Source organism: Mesoplodon bidens, assembly GCF_964165515.1.
Source record: "Mesoplodon bidens genome assembly, chromosome: 3".
NCBI classification, from domain to species: domain Eukaryota; kingdom Metazoa; phylum Chordata; class Mammalia; order Artiodactyla; family Ziphiidae; genus Mesoplodon; species Mesoplodon bidens.
Window position 1 is genome coordinate 57,975,521 of NC_138178.1, and position 25,633 is coordinate 58,001,153.

General features: G+C 48.7%; 1 long non-coding RNA gene across 1 annotated transcript in view; it reads left to right on the forward strand.

Annotated features, from left to right (window-relative positions):
- The first annotated feature begins 24,973 nt into the window (after positions 1–24,973).
- Positions 24,974–25,633, forward strand: part of LOC308614193 — a 28,233-nt gene continuing 27,573 nt past the window's right edge. The window contains exon 1 of the long non-coding RNA XR_014015365.1: positions 24,974–25,181. This is a non-coding gene — a long non-coding RNA (uncharacterized lncRNA). The remainder of the gene's footprint in view (positions 25,182–25,633) is intronic.

Below are 25,633 nucleotides of genomic sequence, written 5' to 3' on the forward strand. Positions count from 1 at the left end.
GCAGGAATGCCATGGGGCAGGCAAGGCAAGCATCCTGGACTGGCCTCAGAGTGAGGCTGGGGTGTGCGAGCTCAGTCCTGCCTTGGCTGCAGCTGCTGCGCTGGCTGTGAGCTCCTCCATCAGCTCCCTGGCTGTCACGCAGGCACCTTCATGACAGCTAGGGAGGGGGCCCAGGGTTCCCATGGCAATGGGACAAAGAATCCCAGGCAAGGAGAAAGAAAATGATGAAATTGCATCTGGCCCCGAAATAAAAATAGCCAATAGTTGAGATTGTTAAGAAAGAGGAAAAACAAAAACAGTGTTTGGTACATGAGTCACACCAATTCCTCCCAACTACCAGCTTTTAGGCTCCAAAGCAAGCATCTGCTGGAGGAGCCTTGGAATGTAGTGGTGGGGAGGCTGAGGGCTCTGACTCCTCCTGCCAACCTCACATTAGCCTCTGTCCAGTAGCAGTCATCACCTGCCCGGAGCCAATGGCCCTGCTGGCAGCTGGGTGCCAGGGGAAGGCCAGTGCACTGAGAGCCAGGAGAACTGGTGTGTCACGTCCCTCTCTGGGTGTCAGCTTCTCCCGTTGCAAAGTGAGGAGCTGGACTGAAAGACTTCAAGGCCCCACTGGCTGTTTTCTACATGGTCTGCTGTGCTTTGGTGTGGAGGAGCAACAGAGGTGGCTATGGCCATGACCCTGGCGCTTAGATTATTTAGTTATGTTTCAGGGGTATATTCCTCTGTCAACAGACTATAGAGAGAATGCTGAACCCTGGCAGTGGCTCCCATTCAGAAGACTGGGTGGAACTTTTGGCAAAAATCTATCCATCTATGAGTTTGAAGGAGGGAGAGAAGGCTGTCTGTGGGCTTGGCTGGGCACACAGGGAGGCTTCTTGAGGTGGTTTCAAGCTTGGAGAATCAGATGGATGCCCAGCTGCTCAGGCTGGTTCAGGAAAGGGTACCTAGATGCAGGGGGATGGGCCAGATGGGGATGGAGTTCTACAGAACTCCCTGACCTATCCATGACTTCAAGGCAAGCTTAGTAGTAACTTTCCCTCGCTTCTGGGTCTGCACCACCTTGCTACATCTGCACACTCCCTTTCTCCATAGAGCAAGGGCTTCGTAACTTCCAAGGATTAGAGTATGCATGCTTGGACGATTGGCCGTGGGAGAGAATTTAAGTAGTGCAGGGAGACTGTGGCTGTCATTTCACTCAAGATGAATGGCAGGAATGTTCTGGACCCTTGGTCAGTCTCAAGGCTGCAAACCTCACCTGGTGAGACACTGACCATAGGGCCCAAGCCCTGCGAGATTCCATTCTATAGACCCTGGTGTGCAGCAGGGCCATGGGCCATTGGTCTTTTTGATGAGAGGCTCCTGGTAGCCTGCAGCTGGGTTGCCAGGGTTTGAACCTGGTGCTGCCTCTTACAAGATGAGTGATCTTGAGCAGGGTCCCACAGGAAACAGACAGCCCCTCACAGAGTTTGCAGAAGGGGTTATTTACAGAGGTGTGCACAGGGGAAAGGGAACTCATAAAGGATGGGGCAACTCCTACAGAGGAGGTTATTCTGCCCAGGACTGAAAGGGCTGGTGGGGAGGGAGCTGGGCAAATACTCTGATCTCCCTGTCCTCCCGCCAGAGGACAAGGGAGCAGGTAAAGTTGACTGTAAATCAGCCCCTCAGGGCACAGACCATCGGGAGAAAGGTGAAGGGTGGATCTGGAGGGACAAAGGCCAGCACACGTGACCTTTCTGTGACTCTTCCCTAATTTGTAACATTGTGATGATAACACCTACCCCTTAGGGCTACTGTCAGTAAGTGAGTAAATCCACATCCATATCTGTATCTATTGCTTAGAACAGTTCCTGGCACATAATGCATGATGTATAAGTATGTGCTATTACCTATCTTATTATCATGCTCCCACACAAATTTGTTTCTATCCTCTAGGTACTTAAGTTTCCTTCCTCTCTTTTACCCAAATCTGTTCCCTGCCAGCTGGCTCTTGGGAAGGGCCTATTTATCAATTCATAGAGAGTGTACGTAACTGATAACAGCTTCACAAGTTACCTTGTGAATGCCTGGGGGCATCTGCATTTTAATAGGAAACACTGCTTCATACAAAGGTGTGAAGCTCTAATGGTGGAACTGTAGGTCTTTTGTTGCTGCTGCAATTGCAGGTGAGTGGTCTTCTCTTCCTACACTGAATACTAATGACCATTGGGGGATACTGGGGAGCAGGGAGGCTTCCTGTGGCCCCTGACCAGGGACTGAGCTGTGAACATCTGACAGAAGGGGGTGGTTGAGCTCCACCAGTCAGTCACTTGCCAGTGCCCCAGAAGCCAGCCCTGACCCTGAGCTGGCGGAGACCTCTGTGTGAGGCCCTTCAAAGCTGGGAGAGTGTCTTCAGTGCCCAGTAAACAAGGTGCCCAGAGAGTGGTGACCTAGCCTTGGGTCACCTAGGTGGCTGGCGGTGAGGCTAGGATTTGAACCAAGAGTCCTGACCCCAGGCTGAGGTCCTTCCTTCACCCCTGACTGTCCACTTTGAAGTGTACACCCTTGAGTGGCCAGAGACATCCCTGGGCAGCTGTCTGAACTCACCAATTGGCCTTGGAGCAGCTTGCCCTTTCAGCCAGAGGGGAATGTATCACCCAGGAGAGGCTCCACGTGTGACTCAAGCTGAGAGTCACACTTGGAGTGTGAAGCCCCTCCTGTTCTCAGCTCCATCCAGCACTTGTGACCCTCGATCCTGCGCATGTGGCCTTGGCAATGACTCTCTCCTCTGTTCCCACCTATGGAGATGCCCCTCAAGTGAGGTTTCTGTTGACCTCAAAATGCCCCTCCCTCCACCTCATAGCCTGAGCCACCTCCAGGCCATTGGTCACATGCTCTGGGAAGCGCATGCATGTGAGCTGATTGTTTATGCAGTGTTTGCTCACAATAGCAACAAGCACCCCTTCTTCTGCATCCCTTTGATAGCAACATGTCATCACACTAGGTGGGGCTACAACGTAGCTGGCAGCAGAAGGCATTCAAAAAACAAGCTTAGACTCAGGAAAGCATCTGTAAAACATAGCTCAGACTCAAGAAAGCATCCAAAAAGACCAAGTTTGGACTCAAGCTCTCCCCAGCTCCTGACTCATTTGTACAACTCAAGCCTTGCGCCATGGTGACAGGGTCAGTCCCCCTCTGCCATATCTTAACCTCTCGAGCCTTCATGACCCCTGACCCAGCATCACTCACACCCAGGTGCCCCAGATTCCAAGGCTGAGAGGAGGAAGCCATGTGGCATCAAGGATCTTAGAAACAGATGAAATCTTATGACATTGAAGTTGAAAGGTTCTAAACTTTGCCTGAATATGCAGTTTTCTTGTGGTCCAAGCTTTCATCAGATTCCCAAAGAGGTCCTGTATTAGTCAGGATAGACTAGGTAATGTTGCGGTAACAAATGATCCCCAGATCTCAGTGGCTGATGACAACAGTGCATTTTAAGAGAGCCCCTGGTTGGAGTCTATTCCCTGTCCCTGTTCTCCTTCCCTAACATCCAGCTGCCCATCTTTGTAAGAACAAACTAAAAAAACAAAAAAACATAATCAAGTTGTTTTACTAGATGATCCTTTATGTGTCAGGCACACAAAGAACCAGGTGTTTTATGAAGTGCTGTCTTATTGGATCTTGTGAGGCAGAGGAAGAAACAGGTTCACAGAGGGGAAGTGACTTGTCCTAAGCCACCCAGCTAGTTGTCTAACCAGAAGCGGGGCTGAGGTTTGAACCCAAGACCTCCCCAGTAGCTTCAGTGACTGAACCCTACCACGTGCAACCCTCCCAACCACAATGCTGCTAGTTCTGGTGGTTTCAAGTTTCTGTAGCATTTCCATCTGTTTGGTAAATATTCATTGAGCCCCTCCCATGTGCTGGGCACTGTTCTAGGTGCCAGGGTTCCAGGGGCAAATAAAATCAACACAGGGTACAGGTAAGGGGACAGAATGGATTGGAAGTAGCAAAGAGAGAACTAGGCCAGTGACTGATGAGGAAAAAAAGCTTTAACTAGAAGGAATGGTGCCTGTAGGGATTCAGTCTCCATCCAGATTGGCCAGAGCTATTCACGAGTCTTCACAGTGAACCAAGGACTCTGCCTCCAGCATGGGGGATGCAGAGGCCTGGAAGGAATTCTGGGGATGTCCCTGCACCACTGAGCCTGGACTGTTTGTCTTTTTTCTTAAACTGTGGAATCACATTCATTTTCTCTCCAACAGCATGGGATCTGGTTTGTAGAAGATGTTCCCCAAATGTTTATTGAATGAGTGAATTAACAAGTGAACAAATGAATGATGACTGGCAGTGGGCAAGCCCCTTCCATTCTCTGGGCCTCAGTTTCCCCATCTGTCCACTGAGATGCTGTCTAAGGGCCTCTTCACGGCCCACATCTGATGACTAATGTGATGGCAGCATGCCTGTGTGGTTGGAAGCCCTGCTTGCTGGATCTGCCCAAATGGGGCCTGTGTGTCAGTCCCTAAAGCTGACTTCTGGATTGGCTGGGTGATATTGCCCCAGAGACAATGTCAGTATGGGAATCAAATCCAGCAGCGTGTTGTGGAGTGGTTGACGAATTCTCCAGGGCCAGGGGAGCTGGATTCAAGGACTCTGTGGCCAGGGTTCATAGTCAGATGGGTGTGACCCTAGAAGCACAGACAGGAAATATCTTTTCCCAAATACGTCTCTTGCTGGTGGCTGAATTTCCACCATTTGTGATTTAGTCCATTGAGTTCAGCATCGTTTTTTATATGTTTTGTGTGTGTGTACGTGTGGGTCCTCTTCATAAATGCTAAACCCCTTGGCAGAATGATGGAGCTTTTAAAAAAAATTCAATTCTTGTTTGCCTTTTAGGTTCCAGCCTCTGTATAGGGGTGAAAGGTATATGGAACTCCTTCTACTACCTCTGCAACTTTCCTGTAAATCTAAAACTATTCTCAAATTTCAAATATTTATTTAAATAAATTAAAAATTCCCTCTGCAGGCATCATGGAGGATGGAGTTGAGTGGGAAGGACCACAGCATCCTTGTGGCAGTGAAGACCTGTGCTCTGCTAGTGGCAGTGTAGCTGAAGGGAAGGGGACATAAATGAGGGACACATAGGTAGGAGGCGAGACAGGACTTGACAACTGGTTGGGTGTGAGGGCTGAGCTGGAGGCAAGAGTCAAGGTGATGATCCAGTCTGAAGACCAGTGCCAGGCATGGAGGACACCTCAGGAAAGGAAGGGGGAGGCTGCCACAGACTAACCTGGGCAGCTGGGGCCAGGGGAAGTACACCAACCCAGTGCCGCTGGAGCATTCCCCAGTTCATGTGCTGGGAGGCCATACTCTTTACCACAGTGCTTACCAAACTATCGGTGGTGAAGGACCAGATTTTTGTTTTTAGTTTTTAGAATGTATTTCCAGTCCAATGAAGGTCAATATTTTGGTCCACACCCTGTTCAGTGAGGCAAGTCCCCTGATCACATACTTGGATGTCAGGCAATTTCAAACTCTACAAACATTTCTGAACACTTACTCCCCCGTTGCTGTTTTTACCTTGCTGCAGGCCAGTAAAAACACAGTTGATGGACCAGCACTGGCCACTTTCAACCTCACAACTACCCAAGAGTGAGGGACTATGATTCTCAATGTACAGATGAGAAAACTGAGACTCAGAGAGGTCTGTAACCTACCCAAGGTCGCACAAAACTAGTAAATTGCAGAGAGCAGAGATTTAATCTGTCTCTAAAAGCAACAATGTCCCTGCTTCCATCATACAACCCCATCAGTTACTCAGGCAGACCTCTTTTCCTCAGGCCCTTCAGGCTGTTTTCAATGCTCCTCTTTACTCCTTTTCCCTGGAGGTTGAATCACGGGTTGCTTTGACTCAAGAAAAGGAGGATGTGGAGGGGAATGCCTTTGCCAGAAGTGACCTCACAGCCCTTCTCCCCAGGGCCTGGAGGGGTGGCTGGAGCATGCAGAGTACTCAGAGTGGAGACCTCGCCAGTGTGGCTGGGAGCATTGACCTTGACCCGGCATCATTTCCGGGGCTCTGCTGCCCACAGGCTGGGAGAGGAGGGAGGGTCCCACAGCATCCTGCCCAAGGACAGCCCCTTGGGTGACTCCAGGTAGCACTTAGTGCTGATTACTGATAACAACAGCATGGTCTGAGGGCCCGTCACATGTCAGGCACAGGGCAAAGTGCGAAGATACTCATTTGTGTTTATTTTTGCTCCATGGAAGAATCGGGAAGATGCTATCTCCTTGGGTTTCTTTTTTTTTTTTTTAAAGATGTGTCATCTAGCTTTAATTTGTTCTCTTTTAATGGACACTCATCATTATTCTCAGTTATTGTTCTTTTTTTTTTTTTTAAAGAAGATGTTGGGGGTAGGGGTTTTTTAATTAATTTATTTATTTTTGCTGTATTGCATCTTCGTTTCTGTGCAAGGGCTTTCTCTAGTGTGGCGAGAGGGGGCCACTCTTCATCGCGGTGCGCGGGCCTCTCACTATGGCGGCCTCTTGTTGCGGAGCACAAGCTCCAGACGCGCAGGCTCAGTAGTTGTGTGGCTCATGGGCCTAGCCGCTCTGCGGCATGTGGGATCCTCCCAGACCAGGGCTCGAACCCGTGTCCCCTGCATTAGCAGGCAGACTCCCAACCACTGCGCCACAAGGGAAGCCCTGGGTTTCTATTTTTCACATAGAGTTCTTTCCCAATCTGAGACCGAAGCTGGGCTTTGGGGATCCCCTTCTTCAGAGATATTTGCAGGGACGAAGGAGGAGTGGATTTGAAACAATCTCCTTTTCAGGGTCTGAGAAAGCCTAAGCTTTCAGAGGAGATGGTGCCAGAAAAGAAGACAAGCAGTCCCTGCGGGATGGGTAAGGGGGCAACAGATGTTGGAGATTCCCAGCTCTCGGGAAAGGAGTTGGAAGTCGATGGGTCTGTGGGTAGTGGGGACCTGAGGTCCACTCCCTGGGCCAGTGGCTGAACTATGGGCCTAGGGAGATTCATGCATTTATTTATCAAATATTCAGCAGCACCCACTGTGTGCACACACACATCTAGGTTCTAAGGATACCGTGGTAAATAAGACAGACTTTAAGAAAATAACAACACATTTCTTGCACGCGTCTTTCCTCCAGCTCCTGGCTATGGATATTCTCTTGTCCCTGAATTCTCCCCTCTGGCCTCTGCTTACTCGTCCTGTCCCACAGCAGAGGGACACTCTCTTACTCAAAACCTTGATATTCAGTGCCTCCATTTTAGCAAAGGATAAAGTGCATGTTCCTTGTCAAGCTACAGGCCGTTAGAATGAAATAAACAAGCTCATGTGTGACTACCGCTGGCATACCCTCCTTGGCACCCATGTGTGCACAGCTGCCCTCACCCTCTGCACCCAGGCCAGCTCTCACCCCTCCAGCCTCATTCCCAGTGCATCCGTTTCATGCTCTGGCAACACACAACCACTCCTTACAATTCACTTTCAGGTCTCTGCTCTCCCTTCCTTATACTCTTTCCTCTGCCGCAAACGGTTTTGGGATTTCCCATTCCTCAGCATATTGAAATGTTATTAACTGCCCAAGGCCCAGCTCACAGGCCACCTCCACTGGGAAGCCTTCTCTGATTACCATGGTCAGAATGAATGCTTGTTGCTCTCTGTTCCCAATGGCCGGACTCACACATACTCATTATAACCTCCCCACTCTCAGCCAACCCCTTCCGTTTCTTCTGCAGAGCACGCTGCTTGGGCCACTCTCTGTTGGCCCTCACGCTCTGCCCCTACTATGCAGTGTGTGCTCACCAAGGAGTTGTTTTCAAACCTGTTTACCTGGCTTGTTCTTGTTATTGCCCAGATGGCAGATCCACACAGGCTCAGCCATAACCAGATTGAAGCAAGAGGACAGGGGCCCAGACAGGGCTGGCCCCAGCAAAGGAGAACTGAGCTTACAGGGTGTATTGAATTTGATGGAGAAATGTCTATGGTTCTGACTGAAAGTTAGGGGCTGAATTAATCATATATTCATGGAAAGTGAACAATTGAAAAAAGAAAAGCAATTACTGACTCCTAAAAAACCCCAAAAGCTCTTCAAAAGAAAGAAAAATGTAAACACAGTAGACCGGGTGCTATGTGTATTATTTACACACTTACAATCGTGTCAATACTGAATAGAGATTAAGTAAAAATTGTGATACAACTATATTGAAGGGATGGGAGTTTGGGAAGCATGTGTATGCATGTGTGTGTGTGTGCGGTTAGGATTGGGACAGAGTGTTAGAGAGCTAAGTTGTCATTTGACAGTTAATGACTAAATCTAAAGCTGAAAAATCAAGAATCAGAACTATAAGCTTATTATATAGAAGTATGCAGGTACATGCACTCCAAAAAGTACTGAAAGTGGTTGCCTTGTTTTCAAAATCAGGACGCTGCTGTTTTTGCTATAAATTTTACGGTATTATTCAATTTTTTAAAACTAAGAACGTATATAGCTCTGGTTAGAATTTTAAAATGTTCAAGATAGGTAAGAGACCAGCTGACTCCTGTTATTGCCACACAGCAAGCTCCTCCTGAGGAGACAGTGGTGGAGCGGGACTGGACAGAGCAGCCCTCGGCCCTCTGGGACCGTTCGTTCCCTAGGGAAGGGTGTCGAGTAATCTGCTAGGGCACAGCTGCTGCATCTGGTCGTGTTTTATTTTCATGGCTCAGGAGCACAGGGTGAAGTAGCTCCTCATTAAATGGTATGTCTCCTGTTAGGAGGGCGCACGGTGTAAGGCAGTAGTTGGAAGGATGCTTGGAGAACAGGGGCAAGCCAGGATTAGGGTATTTGTTTTTCCTCTGAGACCCAGACACTTCTGGTAACTATTGTTTCCAAATGTGGTTTTTTGAAAACTTATTCTTTTCAAATTCCACGGGCAGCCCAGACTGATTCGTCAGTCTAGGAATTTGAGGGGTTGAGAGCACAAATAACATTTTATAAGAGAAGAGGGATCAAAGTCAGCAGGCTTTTTGCAGAATCCACTCAGGTCTGGCACTTTTGGGATCACACCTCATTAACAACCCCATCCCCAAGCCTCACCAGGTTGTGCTTTTTTGTTTTGTTTCGTTTTGTTTTGTTTTTAACATCTTTATTGGAGTATAATTGCTTTACAATGGTGTGTTAGTTTCTGCTTTATAACAAAGTGAATCAGTTATACATATACATATGTCCCCATATCTCTTCCCTCTTGCATCTCCCTCCCTCCCACCCTCCCTATCCCACCCCTCTAGGTGGTCACAAAGCACTGAGCTGATCTCCCTGTGCTATGCAGCTGCTTCCCACTAGCTATCTATTTTACGTTTGGTAGTGTATACATGTCCATGCCACTCTCTCTCGTTTTGTCACAGCTTACCCTTCCCGCTCCCCATATCCTCAAGTTCATTCTCTAGTAGGTCTGTGTCTTTATTCCTGTCTTACCCCTAGGTTCTTCATGACATTTTTTTTCTTAAATTCCATATATATGTGTTAGCGTACAGTATTTGTTTTTCTCTTTCTGACTTACTTCACTCTGTATGACAGACTCTAGGTCCATCCACCTAACTACAAATAACTCAATTTCATTTCTTTTTATGGCTGAGTAATATTCCATTGTATATATGTGGTTTTTAACAAGCTGCCCTTCAACGTGCTCTGGTTTCTTGTCAATGTTTTCCAGGCAAACTGCTGTTTTCTCCTGGTGCTGGGACCAGTCCCCAGGGCCCAGACCCCAGCATACAAGGGGTCTTGTGCTTTGCTGACATACAGTGGTCCCTCAGTATCCAAGGGCATTGGGGGATTGATTCCAGGACCCCTGTGGGTACCCAAATCTGCAGGTACTCAAGTCCCTTATATAAAAGTTGGCATTGGCTGACGGGGCTATGGAGGGCCGACTGTATATAGGACTTCTTTCTCAGTGTTCTTCCCCCCCCCCACCTTAAAGCAATCATTTTGATGTCTCTAATGCTTTACAGTTCATAAAGCACCTCAGTTGATCTATGTGATATCAACATGAATGGGCAAGGATTACTGTTTCCATTTTACAGGTGGGTTAACAGGCTCAGAAAGGTTAAGGGACTTGCCTATGATCACACAGCTAGAAAGAGCAGAGTTGGGAATTGAACCCAAGTCTCCTGAGGCCTCAGTCAGAACTCTGTCCAGCATCAGTCGCCTCTGAAGGTGCCAGCCCTCAGCCTCCATGCAGTAGCCCGCGCACCCTCACCCTGACATAGCACCTAGGCTAGCCTACCACCTGCCTTCCTCACGTGGAGCCAGGTCTCCAGGCCTCTCAAGCTCCTGTCCTCCTATTCCCTAACCCTGTCCTGTTTCCTAGAGCCTAGGTTTCAACTATGACCACCAGTTGGACAGTCTGAAGCTAACTCATTCTAAAGGGTGAATGAATGCTATTCAGCCCCTCCCAGGTGACAGTGGACAGAGCCCAGGATTTGATGTTAAGTATAAATCCCAGCTCTATAACTTGCCAACGGGGGCCTTGGGCAAAGCTTAAGACACTCTGGACCTTGGTATTTTCTTCTCTGAAATGAAGGCAGTAATTCCTATCTCAAAAGGGTTTTATAGATCAGAAAATAAAAATGATTTATCAACTGTACAAAGGAAAGGAATTATCAATATCAGCAATAATAACTGCCTGAGACCCTTTTCTCTGAAGGGTATTTCATTCTCCCCATTTCACAGATGGGAATACTAACACTCAGAGTCAGTATTTGACTTGTCCAAGTCACACAGTGAGTTGGTAGCAGGTTCAGATCTAGATCTTAGCTCTGCTCATTCCAAGTTCAATGTTCTTCCACTTGCCAGAAGCCCAACAGTTACCTCCCCACGTAAGTATCCATCTTGTGGCTGAGACAGTCACATCTCTCAGCTTTCTGAGAGTAGCTAGTGAATTCTTTCATTAAAAACTGTTATATGTTTTAGGATGCTTTTGGCTGTAAGTAAAAGTTCATAACTAAAATATGAGGAAAATGTATGTCACACAACCAGCAGTCCAGCGACCCCAGAACTGGTGGATTCGGGGCTCATTGCCACTGCCAGTGAGTGGCTGGGTAGATGTGGCAGTTCTGGGGGATTAACACAGGCAGGATGGAGCTCAGGGAAGGAGCAGGCATTTCCTGCCAGTATCTCTAGTGAGGAAGATATTCTAGAAGCTACCCCCTCTCCCTTAGCAGAATTCCCCTTATGTCTCATTGGCCAGGGCAGCATCGCAGGCCCAGACTAAACCCATCACTGAGCAGGGAATTACCAAGATTGGCTTAAGCTAATGAACACCCCCCCACACCCTGCTCCCGAGTGTGCCTGGGGCTCTGCATCACCTTCCAGAATAAGTGGGAAGGTGAGCACCTAAGCACAGTCAGGCCTTTGGCAAGAACCTAGAGCAGTGCAGTCTAGTAGAACTTTCTGCAATGATGGAAGTATTCTATATCTGTTCTGTACAACACAGAGCAGCATGCCTACCATATTCAGCTTGGCAGGTCTAGAGGGCTATGTAAGTGTGCATGTGTGCATGCATGTGCATGTGTGCATGTCTGTCTGTCTATCTACTGGATAGGTAACCAACTGCTTCCCACAGTTAATGAGCTCTACTTTTCTGGGAATACTTATATTTTCTTTCCCCTAAAATGGAAAGAGAAGCTTTTTTTTTTTTGGCAGGTAATAAACTGGTGGGTAGAGGGAGAGATAAAAAGCCCCCAGTCCGGAACCTTGGAAGAGGAGTCCCCACTGAGAGGCACTGGCAGCCCCCGAGGGCCTACCACCAGGACACCCAGGACAGAGGGCAGGCCAGGTCCTGAAGACCTGCCCGCCCCATGTTCCTTCTGCCTCCCCCTCTCCCTCCCCCCTTCCAGGTTCCCTTCTATCACTCTCACCCCTCTTTCCTTCCCCTCCCTCTCCCCCCTTTCTCCTTTCTGACCCCTGTCTCCTCGTTCTCATTCCTCTGTCCTTCCTTTCCTTCTCTCTCCTACTTCTCCATCCCTTCCCTCCTGCTCCCTTTTTAGTTCCATTCCTCTCTTCTTTACTTTTCATCATCCTGCCAGATTTTAAATTCTGGTCAAAAACCTTCTCCAAACCCCTTTTCTTTCTTGAGTTTGCCAAATCCTCCCAAGTCCTGTCTCCTTTGCCTGGTTCCCTGCCCCTAATTCACTCCTCCCTTGCCTGGCTTGTGATGCCTACTTGGCAGGGGAGCCTTCTGGAGACACAGACCCTGAACCCCAAGTGCTGATTCTGACCATGGAAATGCCTGAGCATGGCAGGGGTTGAAGGAACAATTTGGGAAAGGAAAGAGGTTTCCTGGAGCCCCTCACTCACACAGTGCAGTAGGAAGTGGGGACAGCTTAGGGCATGCCCTGGCGGGGAGAGGGGTGCTAGAGGTCACCCATCTCTCTGCATGGCCTGGAATCCTTGGGTAGCCCATGGAATGTGAGATGAGCTAAGGCCTTCAGTCTGGGCCTCAGGGTCAAAGGGACAGCCATGGTTCCCAGTAAGGAGAGTGGCAGCGGCTTGAAAATCTTCTCAATGCCCCACCTTTACTCCCAGCTTGCTGGCCTGAAGGGACTTCAGAAGAGGGCACAGCATCAACACAAGGGGAGCCCAGCTAGTCCCTCAGCCCCATCTCCTTCTGCAGGTGGAGCACCTGGAGAGGAGACAGGAGAGGGACGGGCCCCAGCACACTTGGGCAAGGGCCTGGGGGTCTTCTCCCCGCCTCCAGCAGGCTGGCCTGGTGCTAGGGCACCACGGGTCTCCCCTGTCCTGGAGGACAGCTCTTCCTGACCAAAACCGCCATTCTCTGTGGGCTTCCCACATTTCTGAAATCTGGGAGTTCCACCAAGGCCTAAGTAGCTCTCTGGAAGGAAGAATGACTTCATCAGAATTCTTTCGTTTCTGGTCTTCACTGTATTTTTAAGGGCAAAATGCCATCACCCAGCCCCTTTCCAAAAGCCCAGATGGCTTTCAAATGGGACAGAAAGGGGCTTCTCCTCTCCAGGAAAATCCTCTATCCCAAGTCATAAACAGCCCGGGTAATCCTACCCTACAGTGCCCGAGCTATAAATGCTGGCTTTGTTCAGGGACTGGGCCCGGAAGAGGAATCAAGTCTGAGCAGAGTGACTGCTTTCCCTCCTGGGGTCTGTGTGGGCGGGGGTTGCCACTGATCCTGGGCGAAGCAGCATGGCCCACCCAGGTGGCGGCAGACGGGGCTGTGACCCCCATGGGTCCTAAACACAGAGACAAGGTGGCAGGGAGCGTGGCCCAGGCTGCAGGACGTTATCGTAAACACCCCTGTTCTGCTGCCAGGCAGAGCTTCTCCTCAAGCCACACCTCCAAGTTCCTGTGGGACCCTGCTGGGCACTCTGGGTTCCTCCCCCATTTCCAGCCCTCCCTCTATACCTCCCTCTTTCCTTGTCTTCCAGAACTGACCCTCCACTCCCATGCCAGGACTCCACACCCTCCTTACCTCCTTGCCTCTTTTTAAAATGTCTCCTCCTCGTCTATCTACATGGTCTTGGGCTTCTATCAAGGTCCAAGTCAAAAGCAGCCTCTTCCTTGAAACTCTTCCAGATTTCCACCCAGAATTAAACAATTCCCTCTCTGTCTTTGAAAGGTATGTTAGAACAAATCACAGTCTGCTGTACTTTAGAGCTCACTACACACATCTGTTATTCCATCCATGTATCTCTGGCTCTATCCCTCCTTCCTGCACTCCCACCCAGTGCCAAGCACCATGTCCCATTTGAACTGGTCCTCAGCCCCCTTCGTGAAGACTCACTCTCTTTCAAGATTTGGCATCAGCATAATACTAATAGCTAGCATTTACTGAGCACTTCCTTTGTTCCTGGACAAAGTTGAAGTATTTTATGGGCATTAATGCTTGTACCCTCATAACAACCCTCTGAAGTAGGTATTAAAAGTCCCCCCCACCACTGCCCCATTTTACAGATGAGAAGCTAAGGCACAGAGACATGGAGTAGCCTGCTCAGAGCCACTCGGCCAGTAAGTGGCAAAGCCTGGATTTATCTCTGGACAATAAGGGTCCAGAGTCTGTGCCCTTTAACCTCCTGCTCCCCCTCTCAAAGTGGTTGTGAACATGGCTTCTGACTGGTGGGTCTGAATCAGGGCTCCACCTTCCCCACCTGTGTGACCTTGATGAGGTCGCTTATGAAACCTCACACGTGAAACAGGGGCAACAATTGTACTTACATCCCAGTGTTGTTATGAGGGTTCAGTGAAAGAATGTGTGCAAAAAAGCTTTCCATAGCACTTGGCATATAGAGAATGTGCTCCCAAAAGTGCACTATACTTGTTATTCCTGCTGTGACCACTTGCCTTACAGAATGATCCTGGCCATCAGCTTACAGGCCCAGGCATTGAAAGCCAGCCCCATGGAAGTGCCTGGAGAAGGACTCGTGTGGATGAGCCCAAGTGTAAGGGCCACCCCTGCCCCGGACCCTGGCCAGGGCTGTCTGTGTGGCTTGTGGAGGGGGAGGTCAGGCCACCACTGTCACCTCATGCCTCCCCATCTTACCCGTTCCAGCACCCCAGAAACAAGCCACTGTGGATCTCATGGAGCCACAAGGGCAAAATTCCAACGTGAGAAAACCAACAAAGCAAAAAACACACCCTGGAAACTATAAGCTTATGGTCAGAGGCTCACAGTGACAAGATTCCTTTATGTCGCGTATGAAAGGAAATTAGCCACACCATCCCCAGGCTAGCCTTAGTCTCTAAAGACCTTCCCTGCAGACAGGAGAATTGTACTGTGGGCTATCACTGCCTAAAAGATGTACGCGTGGGGATAAGGCCTGGAGGTAATAAGCAAGAGTAAAAAGAGTTGTGTTTGGTGTGGCATAGAGGGGGTGTGTGGGTGTGTTTCCAGAACATTCTTTAATGGTGTTGTTATATCCCCTCATCCCCCATTAAAAAATATTGGAAGACAGTAATGTTGCTTCACACACATTTGCTGTGTTTGTGCAGCACATGCTCCCCTGTTTTCTGGGCAAATAAGACCCCTCTCCCCATTCTTAGGCCATGGGGTTCTGGGGTTCTGATTCCAGGCCTGGCTCTCAGGGTCTGTGACCCAACCCTGGCCTTTTAGAGCATCAAATGCCCTGGGCCACAGCAAGTGGCTCATAGGTGAGCATATGACCCTAGGGAGCTCACTGAGACTAATTTCTGGTGCTGTTGTTTAAACAGTTGGGAGTGGTATAACCCTTAGGCTGCTGATGGCCACATGGAGAGGACAGAGACTAGATCAACACCAGGAACTGCCTGAGAACTGGTGAGGAGAGCGGGTACTGGTGAAATCATTTGAGCCTCTGGACGCAGGTAAACCTGAAGAGAGAGTTTTCCTCTCCATGGTGTTAATGACATGGGCTCTGGAGGCAGCCTGCCTAGGCCAGATCTTGGCTCTATCACTTCCCAGCAGCGGGACCTGGGTCAGTCTAACTCATATTCTTTATCTACAAAATGGGGATAAGAATATCCACCTTTAGGTTGTTGTGAGGGTTCCCCGAGTTAATATACATAAAGGAAATGCAAGCACTAAGTAAGTATTGGTTATTATCAATATCGAGCTAGGTTTCTGCCACTTGCAGCTGAAAGAGTCCTCACTGCTTCATCAAACCAGGTTTGGAGATGTTTTCTAAGGCTGGCATGGAGGAAAGCTGACAAGTGGCCCTGCCACGACAGAACTGTCCACAGGACCACATACTACAGCTATCAATCCACCTCTGCTCAGCCACAGCCCCTCGGCCCCTTCACCCATAATGTGAGCCAGTTCTGATCAAGCAGCATGTCCTCTAGAATCCTCACCCACACTGGGCGAGGACTGGCACTAGCTGCCCTGGGTGTTCAGGGCCCTGATGAGCCTGGATGCAGATGTGTCTACTGACCGGGTCACAGCTTCTTTCTTCACTGACCCATTGGTCTCACTGGGAAGATGGGCCACTGACTCACTGCCCTGGCTGGCCCTGCAGTGCCCTGTGCAACCAACACCTGCCCTGCTCAGCCCGTGGCAGCCTTGCCCCCAGCAATGAACTCTGTCCACACACACTAGGCTTGCTCCAAACAGCTGGACCTTCTGGAACTTGCAAAAACCTAACACCTTCCTACCAAAGGAAATCCCCAGTAGGGTCCAAACTAAGAGCATGGCACAGTCAGTTACAGCAATAGCCACTATTTATTGAACATGGGACTTTCTTGTCCACAGAAAGGCGATGCAAAGCTGTGCTCTGGCCAGGGACATGCTCCACCCACTCAGCCAGCACCCTCCATCTGCAGGGGCTGCTGCCATCACACAGAAACAAGCCCAGACCTGGGGCTCTTTTCTCCTGGCTGTGCCTCCAGTCCTGTGAGTAAATCTCCCCTCCCTGCTGCCCTGGCTGGCTGCTGGCAGGGGCTGAGCCTGAGGTCCACTGCCTACCCAAGAGCCCTGGTTATTAGCTAGCTATTGCTGCATAACAAATTACCTCAAAGCTTAGCAACTTAAAACAACAAACACTGATTGTCTCCCACAGTTTCCGACGGGCGGGAATCTGGGAGCAGCTTAGCTGGGTGGCCCTGCTCCGGGCCTCTCATGAAGTTGTACTCAAGCTGTCAGCCTGGGCTGCAGACATTGGAAGTCTTGTCTGGGGCTGGAGGACCAGCTTCTTATCTCACTCATGTTGCTGCTGGCAAGAGGCCTCAGCTCCGCAGAGCTGCACATGACATGGCAGCTGGCTATCCCCAGAGTAAGTGATGAGAGAGTGAGAGACACCCCAAGCTGCAGTGTCCTTTAGAAACCGAATCTTGTATGTGGCACACCTCACTTCTGCCATATTCCACTGTTCACACACCATTGTTCACACAACCTTGACACCAAGTGGGAGGAGCCCACACAAGGTGTGAACAGCAGGAGGTGGGCCCTCGGGGCCATGCTGGAGGTGGGTCACCACAGTACCCCCTCCAAGAGGATTTGAAGTCAGAAAAGGGGGGCAGGGGAGGAGTGCGATTCAGAGTTAAAGAGAAGTTAGAACGGTGCATGGTGACAATAATACTTAAATTATCTAGACAATCACCCAAGAGACTTTGATTTTAGTAACCTGACTGGGTCACAGAGCCCCTAGCACTGGGCTAACATTTTGGCAGGAACAGGATGAAGAGCGTGATTATGCTTGGAGCCGCTGGAGGGTGGCGGTGTTTGGGGACTCGCACAAACAACATCTGCAGCTTTGAGAACAAAGGGAGCTCGTACCTGAACTCCGCGGTGGGGCGGGGTCGGCCATCACTGGGCAGCAGCACACGAAGCTGGGGGCTACTTGCTCACGCGGCGACACACTCACAGTGGCTCCAGGGAGGGTCTGACGAAAAGACAAGTCTCCTCGCTGAGGGGAAGCTTTTGAGCTCTGCCTTGAGGGAAGGGAAGGATTCTGTCAGAGACAGGACGTCACCGCGGAAGGAAGGAACCGCGGAAGGAAAGGATTGCAGAACCGGAAGCAGCAGGGCGGTTTCCGGAAGCTGTCCGCCGTCCTCGCGGCCGAACAGACCGTCTTCTCGTCTTACCCCTTTAGTGCAATTTTCCCCACTTCACCTCCACCGAATTTTAGGTTTCTGTGGGTTGCCAGCAGGGGATTTTATTTCCCTTTCCGGGTAGATGTTAATGTCTGCTCCGAGCCCCTGGAGCCGGTCCAGACGTCAGCGGTTCCGCCCGAACCCGCACCTAGCTCACTCTCCTTGAACTCCGTCTAACCACCCGCTCCTGTTCATCTTCATTGACCCCACACCTGGCCTGCTTCTGCAAACGCCATCCCCGAGGAAGCAGAGGGAGCCAGCCAGCAAATTCCTAAAGCGTTAACAGGTTGGTTTTCATCAACGACTGGAAAGTTCTGGACAGCCAGACACGTCTCATTGGGGTAATGATCACTGCAGGCCCCAAGGCCAGTGTTTTAGCTCCTGTGCACGGCAGCTCTCGGCCTCCCGACAGCCATTGCTTTGGGGTCCCAGAGTCCCCCAGCCAGACTCCCTGAAGCCTTCTCTGTCCTCCGAGAAACCACCACGGCCAGGGGCCTTACTGGATGGGACAAAATCCAGTTATTATAAACTATGCCTTTAGCCAGGAGGTACCAAGGGGTCCCAGGCTCAGGCCTGAGTCTCCGGTATGGTCAGCATCCTCCTCTGCCTTCTGTGCTTGGGGTTCCCTGGGTACAATTCCTGCCCTCCTACCTCATAAGACGGCTGAGCAAATGAGTCCATGAGACTTTATAAGTGTAATGGTCAGACAGCGCTGTCCCAACTGTTTGTAGGAGTTTGGGCTTCTTTGGTTCAAGGTTCCCCATAATCTGTTTTTTTCCTTTGTACAGAATTCATTTCAGGCCACCCCCTCAGCACCTCACACCAAGTAATTAAAAGGGGGTGGTGCTTTTAGATCTAGAGGAATAATTAGTTCCTGTCTGTGGTTACTGTTCCTGTATTGACATTTGCGTGCCCTGGAAGAGTTCCAAATCCCTTTACACAAACCCATGTAGCAAGTGAACATGGGGCCAGGTCAGCTTCTCCCTTGTTTTGAACTCCCACAGGTGACGTCAACAAGGGCAACTCATGGTTTCTAAATAACAGCCAGGGCAAAGGGTTTGCTTTTCACCACTTTTCCCTCCCACCTCGTCCAGCCCACCCCACCTCTGACACTGGCGAGGAAGCTCTCAGATGAGGAGTCAGATGACTTTCAGGGTGCTGGGCGTGTGGCATTTCCCCTCCCCTCTGAACAGTGAGTCTGTGCAGCTGGGAAAATTGGAACTGGGCCTGCAGCATTGACTGCAGCCTCCAAGTGAGTTTGCAGGTGGGCCAATTTGGGGATAAGCGTACAGCCCTCACCTACCCATCTGCACCTGGATTATTGCCAGGCAGAACTAGTGTGAAGCCACAGGTGTGACTCTGACCACTGCTGTCCATTTCTTTCAAACTAAGACTCCCCTGTGGTGCTAAATGGGAGTAATTGGCAGATACAATCACATCGAGGCAGGCCACTAAGGCAAGAGGGAGCAAGCAGGTACAGTCGGAGCAGGGATCTACTTACTCATTCCGGGGGCATTCGCTCATTCAAAAAATATTTTGTGTACTGTGTGCCACAGGCCCTGGGGATGGAGTGGTGAGTATGACTGCTATGGTCTTGTTCTCACAGCACTTGCGGTCTGGTAGGGGAGTAGGGAGGTGGACCAGCAATCATAATACAGTGGACAAGTGCTGCCTGTGCTATGGGAGCCTGTGACATGGCACTGCTATGGGTTGAACTGTGTCCCCCACCAAAAGATATGCTGTAGTCCTAACCCCCAGTACCTGTGAATGTGACCTTAGTTAGGAATAGAGTCTTTGTAGGTATAATCAAGTAAAGATGAAGTCATTAGGATGGGCCTTCATCCATTTTGACTGGTGTCCTTATAAGAAGAGAAGAGACACGGACACAGGGACACTCAGGGAGAAGGCCATGTGATGAGGAGGCAGAGATTGGAGTGATGCTTCTACAAATCAAGAATTGACAGCAACATCAGAAGTTAAGAGAAAGACATGGAACAGATTCTCCTCTAGAGCTTTCAGAGAGAGCATGGCCCTGGTGACACCGTGATCTTGAACTTCAAGCCTGCAGAGCTGTGAAAGAATAAATTTCTGTTCTTTAAAGCCACCCAGCTTGTGGTACTTTGTTACAACAGCCATAAGAAACATAGGCATCAAACCATCCCAAGCCTTCTAAGAGGGACATAGTACCAGTGACATACACTCTCTCAGCATTCCACACTTCTCCTTCAGAGCGCTTTTCTATAAAGCCTAAATTATAGAGACTTGAGAGAATTACTCTGATTCATGGAATTCCAACATCATCTGTCCATGCAAAGTCGCTGTGGTAGGTAGGCAAATTAGTGGTCCCTCAAAGATGCCCGAGTACTAGTCTCGGGAACCTTTGAATATGTTATCTTACATGGCAAAACAGACTTTGCAGATGTGATTAAGAAAAGGATCTTGAGATGGAGGGACTGTCCTGGATTATCTGGGTGGGCTCCATGTTATCACAAGGGCCCACATAAAAGGGAAGCGGGAGGGTTAGCGTCAGAAAAAACAATGTGATGATGGAAGCAGAGTGAGTGAAGGAGATGAAAAGATGCTACACTGCTGGCTCCAAAGATAGATGAAGGGGCCATGAGCCAAGGAGTGCAGGCAACCTCTAGAAGGAAAGGCAAAGGAAAGGACATGGTGCTAGCCTGGAGCCTCCAGAAGGAACCATCCCTCCTGACACCTTGACTTTAGCCCAGTGAGACTGATCTTGGACTTCTGACTTCCAGCACTGTAAGAATAACATTTGTGTTGTTGTAAGCCACTGGGTTTGTAGAAATGTGTACCAGTAATAGAAACTAATAAAACTCCTGTCTTATTTTACTTTTTGCTTTCATCCCCCAACTGGTCTAGTTCCCTTCCTCACATTGGACCCCACTCCAAAGTATGTAATACATGTCTTTAGATATGTGTGTATCTTGGGGAAATATGTAGTGCTCTTTATGTGTATTTGCTTTTAATTTACATAAATGTTAATGTGATTTAGCTGTCTACTTCCTTGCATTTTTTCTGTCTGTGCTACATTTTTTAAGACCTACCCCTAATTGCTGTATGTACACGCAGTGTTGCTCCACCTGTGACACAGGTTCCACAGTGCATATCAACAACAGTGGACTTAGAATGCTAGGATTTCTGCTGATCTTCTGCTGCCGCCAGCATTTCTGGGATGATTATCCTTCCCTGTCTTCTCCATAGGCCTGTGGGAGAGTCTCTCTGGATTGTATACCTGTGGTGGGCTTGTACTGCAGAAAATTCATTCACTAAGTATGACCAGGTCACTCTTCAGAATAGATGCTCCCACCTAAGTAAGTTCTGCTCCCCCACTTCTCCAATCTTCTAATTTTTGTCAGGGTTATGGGTGATATTATACAGCTTTCTAATTTTTGTCAGGATTATGGGTATCAGGGGGCATGTCGTAGTTGTCTGACTTTGCATTTCTGTAAGGGCCATGAGCTTGTGTTTCCCTTCATATACTTCTTAGCCATTTGGCATTTTCCTTCTGCAAGTTGCTTTTTTATCGCCTTTGACAATTTATCAATTGGCATTGGATTGTGTGTCTTAACTTGTTGATTTGCAAGAATTCCTTATGTATCTTCTACATCCGTACTCCATTTTAGTCACTGAAAATATTTTCTCCCAGGTTATCATTTGTTTAACTTTGTACATTGTGTTTTTTATTGAACGAAAATTGTTAATGGTGATGTAGACAAATCATCATTTTTCCCTTTTAAGGTTTGTACCATTGGGGCCACATAAGAAGCCCCAGATGAGGCTTTTCTTCTAGTATGTCTTCTATAAGTTGTTTAAATTCACCTTTTACATCCAGCTGGTGTTTACCTTTGCTATAAAGTTTTACAGTTTGATTCACAAACGTCTTATTTATTCACTTGGTTAATCCTCATATGATTTATAGATTTGTTGCTATTGTGAATAGAAGTTTATTTTCTACTAATTTTCTAATTGTTGGTTGGTACTTTAGAGGAATGCTAATGAGTTTTGTAGGTTGATCTTATATCCAGCCATCTTGTGAAACTATGTATTTTAGTTCTATTAGTTTACCTGCTTGGTGTTAGTTTTTGTTTGTAGATAATCATATTCTCTATCACTGATAGTTTCATCTCTTCCATTATAATAGTTATATTATAATCCTCATTTCTTTTTCTTATTATATTGCATTGACCAGGCCCTCCTGTACTATACTGAATAATGGTAGTCATAACTGTCTTGTACCTTAATGAAAGAAGGATGTATCTAAACTTCTCAAAAATGTATCATAAAGTATATTTGCTGTAGGATTTTAGTAGAGAACCTTTTTAGGGTTCAAAAAATATCCTTCTATTTTTAGGCTCTAAGACTTTTTATCATAAAGAGACATGACCTTTTCAAACAATTTCTATGCGCCTGTTGAGACACATGTGATTTTTATCTCTTAGTTTATTAATGTTTGAGATACATGGATAGCTTTCCTGATACTGGACCATCCTTACATTCCTGGGATAAACCTTTTTTAGTCATGATGTGCTATTTTAAAAATAATATTACTAATGTTTTATGAAGAACTACAGCTATGGCAATGAGTGAAATAGTCTGTAATTTTCTTGTAATGTCCTTATAAAGTTTTGAAAGCAGGGTTACAGTGTCCTCATAGAAGAGTTAGGCAGGTTTCTCTCTTTCTGTTAGGATTTCTACTAGGGTGGACTCAAGTGCTGCCCAGCCTGGAGGAGGTAGCTGAGACCATCTCACCATGTGTTTTCCTCACATCAGGGTTCTTCCTCAGAGAATACGGGTTACATACGTTTGTAGAGATGACCATGCCCCCCCGCTCCCCAACCTTATGGGGGGTCTAAGTGTTGTACAGTGAAGATTCACTTGCCCTCTATTTGTATGTCCAGTGACACATGCTCTAGATTAGGCTATTGTAGGGTCAGCCTGGCCCAGGGTTAGGGGTTAGTGATCAGGGGTCAGTCTGTGATCAGTGAGTGGTTAATTCATGGCAGTTAAGGGCAGCCCTTGAGGGCTGGGGTCAAGTATGGGTCATTCTCAGAGGCAGTCTCTAGTCGGTCTCTAGGTGGGGTAACACCATGGCTGGGTTCAAGGTCAGCCTGTGACTGAGGTTTGGAGCCAGTCTGTGCCTGGTTTAAGGGTCTGTGTGTGGCCAGGGTTGAGGTCAGTCCTGGCTAGGGTTAGACATCAGTGTGTGGCTGGACCATGGACCAAAGCACAGCTCATGTGGGGCGTGAGGCTGGCCTTGACCCCATGAGCAGCTCTCACTACCCTGTACACTGCAGAGAGGCCCAGGCTGGATCCCTTTGGCCAAACATCCTCTGTTCTGGGCATCTGTACAGCATGTGCTCCAGCCAGATCCTCCTTAGCAACCTGCGCCACGGCAGATCTTGGCCCTGCCCCTTCACAGGGTCTCCACTCAGCCCTGGGGATGGTGTGTCACTCTGCTCCCAACATAGTCAGGTGGCGCTGCTGCAGGAGATGGCACTGCCCTGCTCCCCCAGGCCAGGTCTCCCCAGTCCACTGACCACAGAGAAGCTGGAGGCTAACCTAGGTAGAGAGGAGTGGGCTGTGGAGGAAATGTGGCTGCTTAAGGCAAGCCTGAAGGTGCCCCATCGTGCCACCCAGTGGCACTGCTATGTGGGGGAAAAGACCTGGGTTCAAGCCCTGCTCTCCCACCATGGAGTGAACAATTCTGGGTAAGCCATTGCTCTCTTTCTTGTTTGTACAATGGGAATCAGAATTTCTGTGAGGATGAAATGAGGTAGAATGTTAAAACTCATTGTGAAAACTGTGAAGTGCTATTACAAAGTAGGGGGTGCTGGTGGTGGTGATGATGGTGGCAATGATGAGGAGTGATAGCTGTGATTCTCCTGGGGTCTCCTGATGGGGCACAGAGCATTTACTCCTGCAAATACAGAGAGATGAGCACCAGCTCTGGAGTCACACCGTCTTCAGTTCCAGGCTCAACCTCTTACTAGACGTGTGTCCACGGGCAAGTCATGTTACCTCTCTGAGCCTCATCATCTGTAAAAGGAAACACTTGGAATAGCCAACGTTGTGAGAGTATTTATTATGTGCTAAGTGCTTTACGTGGAATAACTCATTTAAACCCTCACAACATTGTGCAGATGTGGTTGCTGAGGCACAGAAAGATCAAGTAAACTGTCCAAAGTCACACTGTAAATCCAGAGTCACACCCTGGCCAGAGGGCCCCTGTGTCCTCACTCAGAACTACCATGCTCCGCTGACCCTCTAGGTGCACCCTATACCCTCCCTCCCACGGCCATCCCGAGTGTGAGTGCTAATGCAGAGAAAGCTCCTCAGCCAGTGTCTGGCACATAGTATAAGCTCACTAGATGGCAGCTTTTTGTGTATTAGTAGTATGTAAGCCTAAAGATCCCAGGGACCCAAGGGTTTCTAGTACCGTTTCTGTTCCCAAGCCCTCTGTCCTGAAACGGGCAGAGTAGCCATCCATGTTTGGCTGAGTCCTGCCCCACATGATTTCATTTGATCCTCATGCCCCCTGCCCCTCCCCCGACCCCAGGAGGTGTGTTAACCAGGAGCTGGGATGTGCTGAGACACAAATAACCCCTAATCTCAGTGACTCTTCACAGCAAAGGCTTTCTTCCTCACAGCAGAATCCACTGCAGGTTGGGTGGCTTCGTTCTGTGTCATGACTCCTCCATCCTGGAGCTACACCATCTCCATCTCCTCTGAGGGAGAAAATCGGGCTGCAGGAACACGTGGATGCTTTTAAGACTCAGGGCTGGGATACCTTGCATCACTTTCACCTATATTCCATTGGGAAGAACTCAGTTCTAGGCCCTCCATCTAACAGCAAGGGAGCTGGGAAATATAGTTCTACTGTGAGCTCAGGAAGAAGACGTGGTAGGGTGAACATAGAGCATTGTCTCAGCCACAGAAGATGCTATTATCCCCATTATACAGATGAGGAGACTGAGACTTGAAGATGATGTAATTTATCCCAGGTCACATGACTTAAGGATCTTTGACTCCTTGAGTTAGGACTTGTGCCTCAGTGTAGAAGGTATGCATCCCCCCTCCCTTTTCCAGCATCATTCTCCTTTGTCTGCATCCCAGCACGATGACAAAGCTGATAGCAACAGTCGACCTAGTGCTTGCTATTCACCAGGCACGTGCTAAGTTTTCAGATACCTCCTTTCCTTTCATCATCATGACAGCCTTTAAAAGTGTGTGTGTGGGGTCTGCTCAGGCTGAATGCTCCCAGGAGAGAATGTTCCCAGGAGAGAAGAGGAAGCTGAGGCTCCAAGTGTGGGAGTGACTTGCAGGAGAGTGGTTGGACTGAGCCTCACTCCCAGGCCTCCCTGGCTGCAAGCCTGCACTCCTCACTGCTGTGCTGCACTGAAACTTGGCCAGCCTGGGAGTCATACATCTGACTCCCCACCTTACGTGGCCTGCCAGAAACACTTTTGCATTACTTTGGACTCGCCAAGCATTCTCATTGGGAGAAAATGAAAACTCCCACCATGTCTACGTTTTTTGGGGGCACTTGAGGATGAAATGAATGGAAGAATATATTTAAAAGGTCGAATTGTTCCGTAAGTGGAAGAGATTTTTAATATCCTCCAAACTCTGCTTTTCTCTACTTCTTCCTGATTTCCTCAGTCCTCCTCAGTAATAGAGCTGGGACAAAAGTGGTGATTATCTGAGGGACACAAGCCGGGGCTGTCTCTTGGCAAGGCCTTTCCTCCCAGCCTCCTAGGGCTTTTCCAGTTTTCAGGCTGTTCCCAACGACCCCGAGAAGACTGCCACCGTCTCCCTCTGCAGCGATGGAAATAATTCGCTCCTTTCTTCCTATTTGTACAGTCATGCTTCGTTGGGCTCTTAAATATGATCTTTGTTTGCAGTACATTTGCAGCCCCTCACAGGTTCTATTTTTACTTCTCTTGCTAGAGGAACTCTGGGGAAGGGGATCCAGCACAAAGGGCCCTAATTAATTTCCCCCGCCTTTAAATAGTTTTTCAAAGTATGTGTTTGAAAAGGACATTAA